We start from the raw sequence: 17,435 nt of genomic DNA on the forward strand, positions 1-17,435 counted from the left end.
TATATATTTAATACCGTTTATTTAATATGAGTAATATATGTTTAATACTATATATTCCAGAAGAAAACAAGTTCTTAGCATCATAGAAACAATCCAAGAGATCCAAGGCTTAAACTCTAGACTAATCTGTAGCAATAGAACATTATATAGTGGGGTCCAACCACAACGTAGGATCTTTCTTCACTTGTACTTCAATACTCATGGATTTGTTTCTATATCCTTTTATTGTTATAAGTCACAGGATGGGCATAAAATCCAACACTTTTGTTTTGTATATAAATGTAGCACGACATAGTTGTCTTCTAAACCAATAAATACACAATTTTTTTGATAAAGAAGAAAATATATAGCAAAATACAGCAATAAAAAGATAAAACTAAATCATAATAATCCAAGAAATTTTTTGAGGTACAAGCTAGAAAAACATAGTCTAACAGCATTTTGATTGCCTTGTATTGTGTCCAATGACTTATGTCTACGCTATCAATGTCTCCCACGTATATATCACATATATAGATTCATTAGATCATATATATGTACATCAAGATGTACATATTTTCCTAGCTTATGAGCTATATTGTTGATCAATATAAATTTATGATAAAAACTTAAAAATAACCAAATTGTTACATTTTAGAATATACATCTTTTTTTTGTAAGAATATCCGTAAAGGATTAATTTCTTGAATGTTAGTCGTATTTAATTGTCCTACATACTTGGTTCTACTATATATAGCAATGAAATAACTATTCAGAAAAGCAATAATTATTTGTAATTATCATGCATGGATTGATACACAATTAACATCCAACTAAAGTATTATGCTAACAATACTTATAATTGTAATAAGTATAATACAATTCTTATTTTAAACAGCATACAAAAAACTCAGAATTATATTTTGAAACTACTCTTTCAGCATACAAGTGGTATAATATGTACTTTATAAAAATATACACAAGACATAAGTTATTTGAGTATCGGATATACTTAATTATTATGTATATTTACAAGGAAAAAAAAAAGAAAAAGCTTTAGTACACAGATACTATGTTCAATACCATACTTAAGAAAATAATACAGTCCGCTTGTACTCTATATAATCAACAACACAGAGTGTATTGTGCTATAAAACAAATATATATACATATATTATTTTTTGATTTATTTTTTTGCATAGTAGGAATTAATACCTACCTCATTATTTAATTACAAATACTTTTACATTGATAATTAGCACTTATGTTGTCTTCTTCTTTTCTTCACTCACAAATTTCTGTAAAAAAAGTAATACTTATGTTTTCCTCTTCTTCTTTTGCTTCGCTCGTAGATTTCTTAAATTAAAGTAGTTCACCATGGACTCAGTCAGTGCCGAGCAGGTATGAATTTACGTTAAAAAAAGTTTCATCTTTTTTATACAATAAATTTTGCATTTAATTCTTAGACGATTCAAAACAAAGCTCATCGTCAAACATATTATTTATAATAAACATTGCAAATATATATATATATATATATATATATATATATATATAATATTAAGTTAAAAAATAGTATATTACTTAAAGAAAATGCTTAAACTAATTAATAGTGTGAAAATAGTATAGAGTATATATTCATATAGTATATAAAAATAATTTATTTTGATAAAAAAATAGTACTAATTTTTTTTCCTTTCCCTTTGGACTCATCTGCTCAAACTCCTTCGCAAATAAAACGTTGTTGTTAACACAGGTATAATGAAGGTCAACGATTTCTCTGAACAAATGATATCTGGTACAATCTTTGAAGGGATCATTCTTAATAGATACGGAACATACGGCCAAACTTTTTCTACGAATATGACCCCGTTCCCGCAAGCAGATCTTGTCGATCAAGAAGGATTCACAACAATTACTCTGGAATTAATAAATCTCAGATAAGCAAATTTGAGTCCAGTATTTAGAAACCAACTTTGATTCAACTAATTTTGGTCCAACTAAAAAAACCTCCATACAACAAAGGCAATGCTCTAGTGATTATTGTCCTTGACAACAGTACAGTAATACATAAACTCCGAGCTAAGAACGTCGACATTATGTTCTTCTTGAATGCAAAAATTATTGAATTGACTCATATTTCAAAGCATGTTGAGAAGGAAGATATAGTCTCTGTAGTAGTAATCCAAGATGGAGGACTACAAGTTACAGGCAAAGATAAAACCTTCTTCCATATACAATTTGCAGACGGTGTGAATGAATATGATTGACCTGATGTAAGTGCTAAATTCGGTTTTATACAGGTTTTACCAAAATTATATATACCTGATCAATGTTCTGTGGAAAATATATTTATGAAGGTTGTCTTTATGAGTGGATGCGAGGAAGATTGAAATGTTATTTTGAATGAGTTTAATAATAAGAATTACGCAATGTTCGTACTTAAGAACCCATTCTCTAGTTTGTATAGAGGCAAACGGTCTTTGCAATTCCAAACGTGTTCAATTGCAGTCCTTGTTATTGACGACGAATGCAACCATTTACAGAATGTTGCCGACTTTTGAAAAATGTTAAAAGAGGTGATTTATAGTATTATGTACTATACTTAAATATTTACAAAAGAAGCTATGTATATATATACGCACACTTTTTTACATATACATATACATATAAAGCTTAAACCATTCTTATGTGTACGGGTGAATGGCTGTTTGATTTTTGCAGCTCCAACCCGTCCCTTTTATATCGAATGTAAACGTTGTAGCTGCAAAATCCAATACAGTTCTTACTCTATGCCTAATATCAACACAATGAAATTATATTGCACGTGATGCTCCAAAACTACTCGAGTGAAGCCCATTCCATACTTGACTAAGACAATTCAAATTGATGGGATTTGTATGAATGTGTATGTAATAAATGATTGGGTCATGAAGCTCCTCGGTATAAACGAGCCAATCGACACATTTTTTCAAAACCATAAAAAAGAGTTCTACAAAAAAGTGATTACTGCACGTATTCAAGGCCATTTCAAGATAAATAATGCAAATGCTATTATAGATTACAAAGGAGGATCTTTCAAAAAACCTAAAATCGATGAATCATCACTGGTATATGTTATCACTAGTATATTTTTAGTAAAAAGGTACTTGCTTTTTTAAATCTCTCACGTTTTTATGTTTTGTTCTTCAGGAGTCTGTAACATACTCACTGGAAATGTAAATTCAGGTACTCATTTCCGTGACTACTTGAACATTCACTACTTTTATTACATAATAATGTTTTTTTAACTTTACAGAGACTTGGTGCGAATAGTTTTGAGCATTGTGCATTTTGACAAAAGCAGGAAGAATACATACTTGTAAATGAACTTGGTCATTTTGTATAAAGCACGGGCATTTTACACAGATAATATCTACTTCCTTAACAAAACCAAGAAAAAAACTTCAAAATTTCACAAAACAAATGGTTGACAAATTATTGTATAAGAATTGTACATATTTTGATGCAAGATTAGAATGTTTGAAAGATTATATATATGTACCTGGTGACTGCTTGTTCAATACTCTTAGTTGTTGTAGAACACAATCTCCTCTGCTATATTACAAAAAACTATCATTAATAGATTCATATGCTCTTTACATAATTATGATAATGAAGCTCTAAAATGTTCAAAAACTTTTTTGTCTCTTGACATCCTGTTGACTTTGCACAATGTCTATTCTTTAAATAAATATTTTTTTTAAATGCAACTACCAGCATTGACTGGATGTTTATGGGGAGACCACTTTTGCATATTTTGGTTTTCTTGCTTATTCAATAAGAGTGTGACACTGTGGTCCAAGACCTCCAAGAAAACATATATTACATACTCATCTTAGTTTACTAAAAATTTACATATACTATACGATGATAGGCTTATATATAGTGGACATTTTGAGCCCTTAGTCTCACATCAATCTGTTTCTGCTACTAACTACGAAACGTACCAAAACAAGACACAACTATACTTTACCCAAGCTTTTGTGATTTGCAAACAATCAAAGATTTTTATTTTTATTTTGGTGATTGTATGTTCAATTCTATTGCATTCTGTTGGAGGCTCGCCATAGCATAGGCAATCTCCCACAAAATCTATCAATCCGGAGAGAGAGAGCATGACCCGTTGGAAGCATCACACAAAGAATGTGCGAGAGCGTCATCGGATGCAAAGATTGAGAGGATTCAAGAGCATGCATCCTCCAATGCAAATAGAAATCATCCCAAATCAACTAATGCTAATCGCACATCAAGCATCAATTTCAAGCAATCATCTACACACATCAAGCAATGAACTGAAACACACTAATCTTGGAATCTCTCAAGCACAACTCTAATTACATGCATTGACGATTAAGCACACAAGATCGCATTCAAGTCGGCCACCCCAACCATGCCCATCATGGTGTCCAAATCAAGTCACACATAATCAAATTAAGCTCAAGGCTTCTTAAACCTACACACACACACAAGCACACCATTAGAGGACAACTCTAATCCCTCAATCACGAGTACACCCACTCCGCTTAATCGAGAGAGTTAGATAAGGACACTAATCGGAGTAGCTTAGTATAAGTAAGAGCTAGATTAAAGAAGATCAACACTTCAAAACAATGAAGGAAAGTAGATAAACATGATTGACAACATAATGAAGACTAGATTAATTAAGAGATGATTACACTAATTACATGTGATTAGCACTAGCCTTCTAAGCATGGGCATTAAGCTCAAAGGCTAGGCCATCAAGACCTCCCCTAGGGAGAGAGTTCTCAAAAGGACCACTCAAGAATGACCTCTCATTAAGCATAGGGCTCTTTTATAGCTTTGGGCCTCAAACCCTTCAACTATGGGATAAAGTGAGCTCTCTAGCCTAGACTCATACAACTTTGGAACTCCTAAATGAGCCCAAGCCCTATACAATGAAAAGTAAATACTATGCACTATGGCATATCCACAGCTTGGTGCATAATTGGTGTAGCCTGTGTTAGCCACTGCTAACATTCCCCCCTTCCTAATTTGGCGCACGTCCTCATGTGCCGGTGAAGCAAAACATGGTGACATGGTAGAAAGCATGTAATGGAATTGGCCTATTTAACTTGAGAGTAGCGGAAATTAGTGAGATTACTTTTGAGAAATAACTTTGTGAGCATAACGGGTGAACATAATTGAAGATAGCAACATAATCATAGCAACTAGTTAACTTAGCATGAACAATACTTTTGCAAGAGAGAGAATTTAGAGAACATGACAACAGTTGAGGACCGGATTTATGTGGAGCCGGTCCCCCCTCCAATAGGCATTTGTATTATGATTTCTCCCATTAAGAGAGACTTGTTACAATACAGTCTTTGTGTTCCTTGTGACCTAGGTGATGCAATGAAGATGGAAAGCTTCATGCATCACAAACATAACATAAACTTGAAGAAATCTTTAAGTATCTCAAGCCTCAGTCCCAAGACCTCAAACACCTTCGAAGGTGGAGAGAGCTAGCAGGGAATGAGGGTAGGAAAGAGGAAGAAGAAACATTTCGTAGGAGAAAGAATTAGTTCCTCACTTATCATACTCTTGTTGCTAGCATACATAATAGCATAGTAATGAAGAAGAAGGAGATGGCAAGCTTAAGCATTGAGTATGGCTCTTGGTTGGATTTGCACTCCATAGCCAAGAGTGTTGGTGTAGGCTCTCAACCTCTACTTGCTTGGAGAGGGAGCTCTTGCACTTTGCATAGCACACAAATGAGAGTGTTTGTGAGTGTGTGTGGGTGAGTATACCCCCTAAGCAACCCCCTGGCTTGCTTGGGTCGACCCCCCCTTGTAGCTCATGCTTGAAGCTCATTGGACCCCTCCAGGCCTAGCCAATCATGAGCAAAAGGCATTACAAGCAGTAGGGGTAGCCTTGAGACAAGTGTCCCCCTTTCCCCTTTGAGAGAGAGGGCTAGATAAATGTTAAATCAATTAATTAAATCTCCTAAATTACTATTGGACCCCTTGGGTGGCCAACCAATAGGTTTTTGGCATCTCATGAAGGTAACATAGGTAGGGGCCTGACATGTGTCCTTGTTGCCTCTTCAAGCTTGGGCCTTCCTTGTGTGTGTGAGTGTGTGTTCTCTCTCTATCCCCTAGGAAAAGGGCTCGCCCCCCCTCTTGTAGGGATACTTTTGACTTTTGGTGCTCAAGCACCTTAGTCATCAAGCATGACAATGCACTTGAACTAGGGGTGTTCCCACAAGAATCTCACGCAAGCATGTCAAAGAAACTCGAGCACCTTAATCAAGTAGCAAGTCAAGCACCTCAAGCACCTCAAGCATGACAAGCACCTCAAGCACCACAAGCACCTCAAGCACGACAAGCACCTCGAGCTTGGGCGGAGTTCCCGCCTCAAGCTCAGCCCTAGCTTACCTAAGGTCAAAGAACTTTTACACACATTATTGGAGGTCTTCAATGAAGCTAACCCTAAAGTCTTATGCTCCATTGGTTAGCCTTGCTCTTTGATAGACCATCTCTCATTTGGGCCCCTTTACCATTGGCCCCGTGTTGAGATAGCTCTATAAGCACATATCTATATCTTAACACTTGTTCCCGTTTATTCTCCCACATTAAGTGATCAATTTAATATGAGAAAATCCTTTGGGTTGGTTAGATATTAGATTTTATGACATTACCTCTCTCTTGAAATCATAGTCGTCCTCGACTATGAGGTAGAAGAGATAAAGCCTTAGTCATTAGTCAATCTTACTTGGCGGGTAGAGAATCCCTTTTGACCCTACAACATCTTTCCAAGATGGATGACTAATCCATTTGGTGTTTGAGAGACGCCGTCATCACAAACATGATTCTAAGCATGCATACTAGTTAAATTTGTGCACAATTAAAAAGAGGACTAGTCTTATAAGACAAAAACATGAGTCATTTAAAAGAAATTTGTACATTTGCTTACTCTAATGTAGCATTGTAAGCATTAACAAGGTTCATACTATCCTTAAGCTGTACTCCTTGCATCCATCTAGCATCTTCAAAAGGATAATTTTTGAACTTAAAAAGATACCGTCGGATAATCTTACCATGTCGTAGTACCTTGTCTTCATGCCGAAGGACAGCTTCGGGTTGTAGCACCTCTTCTTGGTCTTCCACTTCGGGAGGGTCTTCAATAATTGGTTCAGTTGGTGGCTCTCCTTTGTAGGGTTTAAGTAGGATTACATGAAAGGCATTGTGTATAAGCCAATGGTTGGGCAACTTGAGTTGATAAGTCGTCTCATTGATGGGCTTCAAGATTTGGAAAGGACCATAGTAGCGTTTTGCTAGTTTAGCATAATACTTTTGATGGCCCATACGATTTTTGCCCGTCGTTTGCCTTAATCGAGCCTTAGGAAACTTGAGTAAGACCCAATCATTTTCTTTGAACACGCTCTTCTGTGCTTATCAGCAGTAGCTGTTTTCCTTTGTTGAGAGATGGATATAGCCTCCCTAATCTTTTGAAAAGATTCTTGTAGGTCACGGCTATACTCATCGGCGGCAAAGATCTTCCCATGTACTTTGAGTAGCAAGGGACTTTTAGGTCTTCCCTCAATGATCTCAAAAGGTGCTTTTCCCGTAGAAGTATGTACAGTATTATTGTAGGCATACTCTACAAGAGGTAAGTACTTTTCCCATTGTGAGCATTGATCTACTTTGGTAACATAAGTCTTGAGTAGATCGAGTATCGTAAGATTGGCTATCTCACTTTGGCCATCCGTTTGTGAAGGATAGGCCAAAGAGAAATTCAATCTTGTTCCTAGATTTTCAAAGAGACCTTTCCAGAAATTACTAGTCATTCTAGGATCTCTATCTGACACGAGGGATGTGGGTAATCCATGGTGCTTGAAAATCTGAGATATGAAGAGAGTTGCCATTTGATGTGCCTTAATAGTCTTTTTGACAGGAATAAAATGTGCTTGCTTGCTAAACCTGCCGACTATTGTCCATATTCTTGTATTCCCATGGATAGACTTGGGTAATCCAAAGATGAAATCCATGGATATACTCTCCCATGGTGAATTTGGAATAGGCAATGGCTGGAGTAATCCAGGTTGCTTCCCTCTATCATACTTGGTCTTTTGGCATACTACACATTTTGATACATACTCTTGTATGTCCACTTTCATGGTAGGCCAATAAAAGTACGTCTCTACTCCTCGGAGAGTAGGTTGAATACCTCTATGCCCCGCATATGGAGGAGCATGAGATTCATACATAACTTTCTCATGAAGGGAATGGGTTACACATAGCCTATTGCCGTGGAGAAGATAACCATCCTGCAAGGTGAATGGTTCTTCTTTCTTCCCCAAAGCAAGGGCTGACATTATGTCTCTAAAGTTAGGGTCAGTAGCATACTCATCTATCATAGAGGATAGATCATTGTGAGTAGCTATAGACACCGCATTAACTTTTGGTCGTCGTGAAAGTGCATCGGCAACTTGATTGTGCTTACCAGCTATGTGAGCAATATGGAAATTAAATTGCGAAAGAAAATTTGCCCGCCTCATTTGTTTGTCGGAAAGCTTGGTTTGCGTCATGAAATACTTGACACTTTGGTGGTCAGTTCGTAGGATAAATGGAGTCCCCAATAGGTAGTGCTTCCATGTGTCTAGGGCATGTAGAACAACTAAAAGCTCTTTCTCATAAATGCCCAAGACTCGTTCATCAATATTCAGCCTTCGGCTCTCATATGCTATGGCATGCCCTTCTTGAAGCAAAACTGCTCCAAGGCAATCACCACAAGCATCACATTGGACCTCAAATGGCTTTGAGAGATCCGGAACCACTAGGACTGGTTGGGAAGTAAGTTTCTCTTGGAGCTTTTCAAAAGCATTTTGCTCCTTAGCAGTCCATACAAACTTAACGTTCTTCTTAGTTAAGTCGTGTAGTGGTCCTGATACTTGAGAGAATTTTGCTATGAAGCGTCTATAGTATGCGCACATACCAACAAAGATTCTTACCTCATGTAGATTTCTTGGGTTAGGCCATGCTTTTATTACCTCTAACTTTGATGGATCCATTTGGATACCATCTTTAGAGATGATATGACCTAGGTATTGAATCGCTTGAAGGAAGAATTCGCTTTTTTTTTGGTTGAGATAAATCTTGTTCTCCCTCAATGCTTGAAAAATCACTTGGAGATGTTGCTTATGTTCCTCCAAAGACTTGGAGTAGATGATGATATCATCAAAGAACACTCCAATGAATTTACGATATGGTCTAAAACTTTTCACCATCAAACGATTGAACGTAGCTGGTGCATTAGTCAAGCCAAAAGGCATGACTAGATATTCATAAACACCAAACGTTGTGTGAAACGCGGTCTTTAAGATATCTTCATCCACTACCCTTATTTGATGATAGCGACTCTTAAGGTCAATCCTACTGAAGTAGGTAGAGCCTTGTAGCTTATCAAACAGATCTTCTACTCGAGGTACGGGAAATCTGTTTTTGATAGTGATATGGTTTAGTGCTCGATAGTCCACACACATACGGTATGTACCATCTTTCTTTTAAACTAAAAGGACTGGAGAACAAAAGGGAGAGGAACTAGGCCTCACCATCCCTTTGTCTACCAGCTCTTGTACTTGCCTCATGATCTCCTCTTGTTGAGCTTGTGAGACTCTATAAGGAGGCTTGTTAGGTGGTGAGCTTCCAGGAAGGAGCTCAATACGATGGTCATCATCCCCTCGTTTTGGAGGTAAGTCCATAGGGATATCATCGATGAACACATCTTGGAATCCTTTTTAGAAAAGTAGACAAGTCTAACTCTTCTTGATTCCCATTATTTACATTTGATGAAACATTAGTATCTTTTAGAGACTCTTTGACAAAAACCATGTACGCAGAAACTGAGCTCTTCATTGACTTATCAAAAGCAAGAGGATTTACAAGTGGAATAGTGCGACCACGATCACTAGCATCTATATACATGTTCTTTCCCCTGTAGGTGAAGTAGATTTTCCTTTCAGGGAACTTCATGTTGGCAGCCATGCGATCAAACCATGGTGCCCCTAGGATAACATCCTCATGTTGGAGAGGAGAGATGAAGAAGTCTTCTTTGTGGACATAGCTTTGGACATGAAGCCTCAACTTCCCAATCAAGGGAGTAACGGAGGCTTGTTGTCCCTTGAAAGCTGCATCAGCCACTACTATATCTCCCATCTCAAAAGCTTGAATGCCCAACTTGGTGGCCAACTCTATTGATATGAAGTTGAGAGTAGAGACAGGGTCAAACAAGATGAAGGCATCATTCTCTCTTACCTTTCCCCAAGCATAGGAAAGTGATGATCCTTTGCAATGAGCATCCTCTTTTGGAGCTTCGATGGTGGAAGCCCTAGGAGTCTCATTGCGAGTATTCTTCTTGGGGCAAGAACGATAGCCATGTCCTTGATCCCCACACTTGAAACACTTATGGTCCTTGCGAAAAGATTCAAGCTCTTCAGGAGAGAGTTTGTTTTTACCTTTGTAAACTCCCTTCTCCTTGGACCGATTGTTGTTGTTGTTGTTGGAATTGACTTGGGAAGTATTTTGAACATTGTTTTTTCCCTTTGCATCATTTTTGTCTTTGTTTTCCATGGGCTTGACATTACGTCTAGCCCCTTGATGGAAATTGATGCGTGAAGCAACCATGGTGTGATGGATTACTTCGGTAATAGTAGCAGGCCATTGAGAGTCGATGTATTCGGCCATCTCTTCAGGTAATCCCGCACAGAATTGCTGCCTTTGCTCGGCAAAGTCTATCTTTTGAAAGACAATCACCTTGAGATGTAAATCCCAAAACTTGTCTACATATTTGTGGATAGACTCATGGGAGAGGAGCTTCAAGCTGCGCCATTCGGTAAGCACTTTGTCCTTTGCATCGCTTGCAAGGAATTGCTTCATGATGAAAACTCGTAGAGTTTTCCATGTCTTTGGGGCTTCACCATTTCCACGAAGGCTAGCCCACCATCGACGAGCTGATTTTTGGAAGTGCATAGCTACATGGCGTAGCTTGGAGGACTCTGTGAAGCCCTCATCTCCAAAGGCCGCATCAAATTGCCGAATGAAGGCCAACACTTTGTCGGTAGCACCAAAGGTGCCATCATAGGTGAGAAAAGAGATACTCTTTCCTCCCTCCTTGAACTTCTTTAGCTTTTGTGACCTTCGCCATGCAGGAAATGATTTGCGATGTCCTCCCCTCTTGTATTTTCTAGGAGAGTAGCCATAACTTTCGTCAGAAGAGGAGGAAGGTGAAGAAGAAGAAGGAGAAGAGGGTGACCTCTTCCTAGCCCTTTTCTTTCTTTGTTTCCTCTCTTGCCTTTCAGAGTGATGAGGAGAAGGACTATGTGTTGATCTTTTCCTCTTGGGAGGAGTAGGTGATCGTCTAGACCGCCGTCTTCGTGGAGCCACATCTTCAGAGGAACTTAACCTTTCATTGCTTTCTTGCTCTTTGGATTCCTCCTCTCGAATGGGAGAGAGTCTTCTTTTAAGGGTCTCTTCAAGAGGCCTCCTAAGCTCTCTCTCCTCTTGGAGAGGAAGGGAAATTCCATAAGCACGAATTTGTTGAGTAACTTTGGCTTGCAAAGCAGGGTTGCCCATAGCTTGCTGCAACCTAGTGACGAGATAATTCACAAACATGGGAGCATCATCATTAGCACCTTCAAGTGCAAAGTCAAAGCTATCAATGTTCATTCTACTCTCTTGATTATTTTCAGCCATGTTAACAAAATTTATGTATGTACTTAGTGTATGCTTTGGCAATTCAAAACCTTAGTTGCCACTCCTCTTAGTCTTTGAAAATCTGCTCTTAAGTATCTACATCCACGGCTCGAAGTGGTTAATTATAGAGAGTAGAGGAGTAGGTCTATCATAGCAGAGTTGCCAAGGGCTAGCTCCTTTCGGACTTCTTATGGCTCAATAATGGTAAAGCCGTAGGCAAGTCTAAAAAGACTCCATTATTAAGTCCAAAGCTCCCGAGGTGTGCACCATCCCCGACATAGTGGGCTCAAAAAAACCGATAATAGATCCCAGTTCCACTTACCCTAATATAATTAACAACATCAACCATTTATAGGCTACTTAAGCACCTCTCTTCTTAAGCAAGAAAAGGGAAACCAAATGCTCTGATACCAATGTAATGGAATTGGCCTATTTAACTTGAGAGTAGCGGAAATAAGTGAGAGTACTTTTGAGAAATAACTTTGTGAGCATAACGGGTGAACATAATTGAAGATAGCAACATAATCATAGCACTTAGTTAACTTGGCATGAACAATACTTTTGCAAGAGAGAGAATTTAGAGAACATGGCAACAGTTGAGGATCGGATTTATGTGGAGCCGGTCCCCCCTCCAATAGGCATTTGTATTATGATTTCTCCCATTAAGAGAGACTTGTTACAATACAGTCTTTGTGTTCCTTGTGACCTAGGTGATTCAATGAAGATGGAAATCTTCATGCATCACAAACATAACATAAACTTGAAGAAAGCTTTAACTATCCCAAGCCTCAATCCCAAGACCTCAAACACCTTCGAAGGTGGAGAGAGCTAGCAGGGAATGAGGGTAGGGAAGAGGAAGAAGAAACATTTCGTAGGAGAAAGAATTAGTTCCTCACTTATCATACTCTTGTTGCTAGCATACATAATAGCATATTAATGAAGAAGAAGGAGATGGCAAGCTTAAGCATTGAGCATGGCTCTTGGTTGGATTTGCACTCCATATCCAAGAGTGTTGGTGTAGGCTCTCAACCTCTACTTGCTTGGAGAGGGATCTCTTGCGCTTTGCATAGCACACAAATGAGAGTGTTTGTGAGTGTGTCTGGGTGAGTATACCCCCTAAGCAACCCCCTAGCTTGCTTGGGTCAACCCCCCGTTGTAGCTCATGCTTGAAGCTCATTGGACCCCTCCAGGCCTAGCCAATCATGAGCAAAAGGCATTACAAGCAGTAGGGGTAGCCTTGAGACAAGCCTTGAGACAAGTGTCCCCCTTTCCCCTTTGAGAGAGAGGGCTAGATAAATGTTAAAAAAATTAATTAAATCTCCTAAATTACTATTGGACCCCTTGGGTGGCCAACCAATAGGTTTTTGGCATCTCATGAAGGTAACATAGGTAGGGGCCTAACATGTGTCCTTGTTGCCTCTTCAAGCTTGGGCCTTCCTTGTGTGTGTGAGTGTGTGTTCTCTCTCTATCCCCTAGGAAAAGGGCTCGCCCCCCCTCTTGTAGGGATACTTTTGACTTTTGGTGCTCAAGCACCTTAGTCATCAAGCATGACAATGCACTTGAACTAGGGGTGTTCCCACAAGCATCTCAGGAAAGCATGTCAAAGCACCTCGAGCACCTTAATCAAGTAGCAAGTCAAGCACCTCAAGCATGTAGCAGGTCAAGTACCTCAAGCACCTTAATCAAGTACCTCAAGCATCTCAGGAAAGCATGTCAAAGCACCTCGAGCACCTTAATCAAGTAGCAAGTCAAGCACCTCAAGCATGTAGCAGGTCAAGCACCTCAAGCACCTTAATCAAGTACCTCAAGCCCCTTAATCAAGCACCTCAAGCATGACAAGCACCTCGATCTTGGGCCGGGTTCCCGCCTCGCCCTCGCTTTACCTAAGGTCAAAGGACTTTTACACACATTATTGGAGGTCTTCAATGAAGCTAACCCTAAGGTCTTATGCTCCATTGGTTAGCCTTGCTCTTTGATAGACCATCTCTCATTTGGGCCCCTTTACCATTGGCCCCGTGTTGAGATAGCTCTATAAGCACATATCTATATCTTAACACTTGTTCCCGTTTATTCTCCCACATTAAGTGATCAATTTAATATGAGAAAATCATTTGGGTTGGTTAGATATTAGATTTTATGACAAAGCAAGTCCATGGAAGAAATGTTGAGCTGCAAAACATAAGAACAAGTAATGAGCATCAAAGGCCACCAAGATTGAACAAAACATGAAGCATAAATGAACAATCATGCAAAGTTATTTTTTGCTTCTAAAAGATGGGTCAATCATAGTCAAAAACTAGACAACATAAAGCAAAAAAATACTCAAACTATTGTGAAGATTAAACCACTTGAAATTTCAGTTTTATGCATAAAACACAAGCAATCAATTATGTCCCTAGGCTAATGCAAGTTCATAAACCTACTAGCCTAAAAACTATGTGAACAATCTTAATAAATCATTCAAGTCTATCATGTCTATGGGCTATAAAAAAGCTCCTAATCTATTAGTCTATTGTCAAAGCTCTTTGAAGCTCATGGAAGTTTTGATTTAGTCATTCATGGAAAAATTAAGGCACAATCACAAGGCTACCACCCCAAGGCAAGTCTAGGTGCGACTCTCGGCTCCTTGAACCCTCAAGAAGGTGTTCCAAAAGCCTACTAGCTTACCGAGGCGACGGCTAACCCCTATCGGCCCAGGGCATCGATTTAGGGCCTTGACCAAGCGAGCCAAGGTGATTCCCCTCGCCTACCAAGTGCCAATAAGGTGCTAGGCCTCACAAAGACACATCATAACATAGAATTTTTATTTTCATGTGCTATTTTTGCTACTTTTTTGGACACTTATTTGCTTCATGATTCATTTTTTTAGCACATTTTTATTGCTTCCTTTATGAGATACTAATGGCAATTGGACTAAAAAAGACTAAAGCCTAATCATAGCCCTAAGTCATGACAAAAATGAGTGGAGTATTACGACTATCACTAAGAATCTAGGACTAGTAAGAAGTGAACCTACATTAACCTAAGGTCAAGGCCAATTACCTATGATTAACATACATAAAACCTAATTTTTTGACGAGTTTTAATTTTCACAAAGCAAAGTGTTGAAACTTTAAAATGCCTAGCTTTCGAACATGAAAAAAAACCATAGCTTAGAAGCAGATTCACTTAAGCCAAGCAAGAGAATGAAGAGATGAGAAAGAGAAAAATCATGGAAGGATTACACCTATTCATGCTCTTTGAGCATCCTTGAGCAAGCATCCTTTGTGTAGAGAAGCCTCTTGATCTTTTTTATTTGCAAAAAGAAGCCTTTTGAAGCTAAGTGTAAACACAAGCTACAAAAGCCAATTATTTGAAAACCAAAAGCACAGAAAAAACATTAATGAAAACCTAAAGCTAGGGTCTTGCATACCCGAATTTGCCAAAGGGAAAAAACCCAAGGGAAAAAAATGCCTTTCGTTATGCACATGATCCTCTAATGTAGCAAATTTATGTATACATAACAACCATGAGAGATAAAATGAGCTTCTACATAAGCAAATAGTGCAATTTTTACCATCTCTCATGCATGATTCAAAGTTGATTAGTTTCTAGCTCACTTGAAGTATGGAAAAAACAATACAAGAGCTGAAAATAATGCACCTTTTGAATGAAATGATGTGGCTCTTTAAAACCAAATTTTACAATTTAAAGCTTTTCAAAAAGTTGGCTAACAACTAGCTCAATAAATTTTACAATTTTAGAGCACGCTATGAGCTAGAGATGACTTCAACTTGATGAAATGAAAATGAATGGCTCTCGACAGCCAAAATTTTTTACTTGAAAGCTCTCAAAAAATTGGGTAAACACTAGCTCAAAAGAAAACATTTGCATTTTAGACCAAGCTATGAGCTAGCATTACAACTTTAATCCAAACAATTGGAATGGCTCTAATTAGCCACATTTTGCAATATTTTTCAATGATGACCCTTTCTTGGATCATTTGAACACACACTTCGTCCACATTCCTTCAAAAAAAAACTCAAAGCATTAGTGCTCTTTAGCTTTTGATCATCCAATACAAGCACTAAAACTTGCACAAAGCCAAGTTCAAATTTTTACTCACACTCTTGTCCATCAAAACAAGCTCAATGTTAGTGTTATGCAAGGATTTTCCATTTGAATCAAACACTAAAAATGTACAATAAATGCCAAGCCCAAACTTTCATGCACACCTTCGATGATCGCATCCAACTAGCACTCATATGGCATGCATAGCAAGGGAAAAAGAGAACATAAAATGAAAAGAATTGAAGCTCCCTCGAGGCATCAAAACCTTGTGTTGTATCTTTGGCCACCATCCCTTCAAAAAAGATTATTGATTAGTGCTATACATTCATATGGTCAACACAATACAAGCACTAAAAATCGTGTTCAATGCTATCCCATGGCCATTCAAGAAACGCAGTGCTATGCAATGATTAAAATCAAGCACTAAAATGCAAAAGCAGTGCTAAGTTCAAACATAAAGTCCGAACCAAGGATCAACTCATCCAATGTAGCTCTCCAATGAAGCTATATGCATGCCAAAAGAGTTTTTCATATACTGTAATGAAAATTTGTGAGCAGGATAAGCACTAATCACAACGCACACAATCAATGCCCCCATTCCTGCTCTTATGTAGCAAGTCTACCATACATAGCATAAGAGAAAGAAGGTTTATGATGAAATAAGTGTCATCTCTCTCAAATCCGTCAATGCCCAATTTCATGTAGTTTGCCATACCTCTTCAAATTGAAGTTTGATCATTGGTGAATAAAACCATTTATCATACAAAGTAAGCATTAAAAAATCATGATCCATCACGAATCCTCCCGCAAAATGTCAATGAAAAAAATAATAGCAATTTTATATGAACATGAATGCCCTTGAGCGCATGCTCAAGAAAATTTCACCGTCACTCTTCACAAAATCAAAGTGTGATTTTTTATTTTTTATTTCTGCCTGCTCCTTTCGATGGCTACTGTGAATATTACCCATTCAAGGCAAGGATGAGAACCTTCTTTTGGATTTCGGAAATTTGCGAGCTCAATCAGAGGTGGGAATACCCTCCAATCTAAAGATATTATTTATTTATTTATTTTTATTTGTTTTCACCAAGGCTTGAGTCGAAGACTGTGACGGCAGTGCGCGCAGGAGAGGTGTGAGGGCCTCAACCTCAAGGGCTCACAATCGATTAGCATTGTGTGTGTTGATGAGGTGGTCCGCAATCAGCGCCAGTGTTGCCCAATGCGTGTGGTTGATGGTGAGAGCCAAGAGGTTGATGGTGAGAGCAATAGGTATGTTGTGAATTCGGATGTGGCCGCATCATGTCAGACATTTCAGGACAGCAGCGCTATCAAGATTTGCAGGAAATTAACAGTGTTTCAGACTTGTCCCATGCTGAACTCGTGCAGTCAGGACTCTTTCATTCTTTCCCTTGTAACCCATGGCCATCTATTGTACCTACATCAGCGTTTTCTCCTCAACTTCGGCCACTTGCATCACCACCTCCAGCTCAGCTCATAACAATCTCTTTTAGCTGCATTTGCGGTGGACATGGAGGCTGGGGGCGGCGATGGGGGCCTTAGAGAGGGGGGCTCCCGAGCGGGAGGGACTGAGGGCCTCTTTTTCCTGAGCTGATCCGTCCCCATAAACTGCCTCAACAGATGAATCCACAGGCA

At 38.6% G+C, this 17,435-nt stretch overlaps 1 pseudogene; it reads left to right on the top strand.

Annotated features, from left to right (window-relative positions):
* LOC147433365 (uncharacterized) overlaps positions 1-17,435 on the top strand; it is a 68,705-nt pseudogene that overhangs the window by 1,424 nt on the left and 49,846 nt on the right.

Source organism: Adiantum capillus-veneris, chromosome 20, assembly GCF_014529385.1.
Source record: "Adiantum capillus-veneris isolate H3 chromosome 20, ASM1452938v2, whole genome shotgun sequence".
Lineage (NCBI taxonomy): Eukaryota > Viridiplantae > Streptophyta > Polypodiopsida > Polypodiales > Pteridaceae > Adiantum > Adiantum capillus-veneris.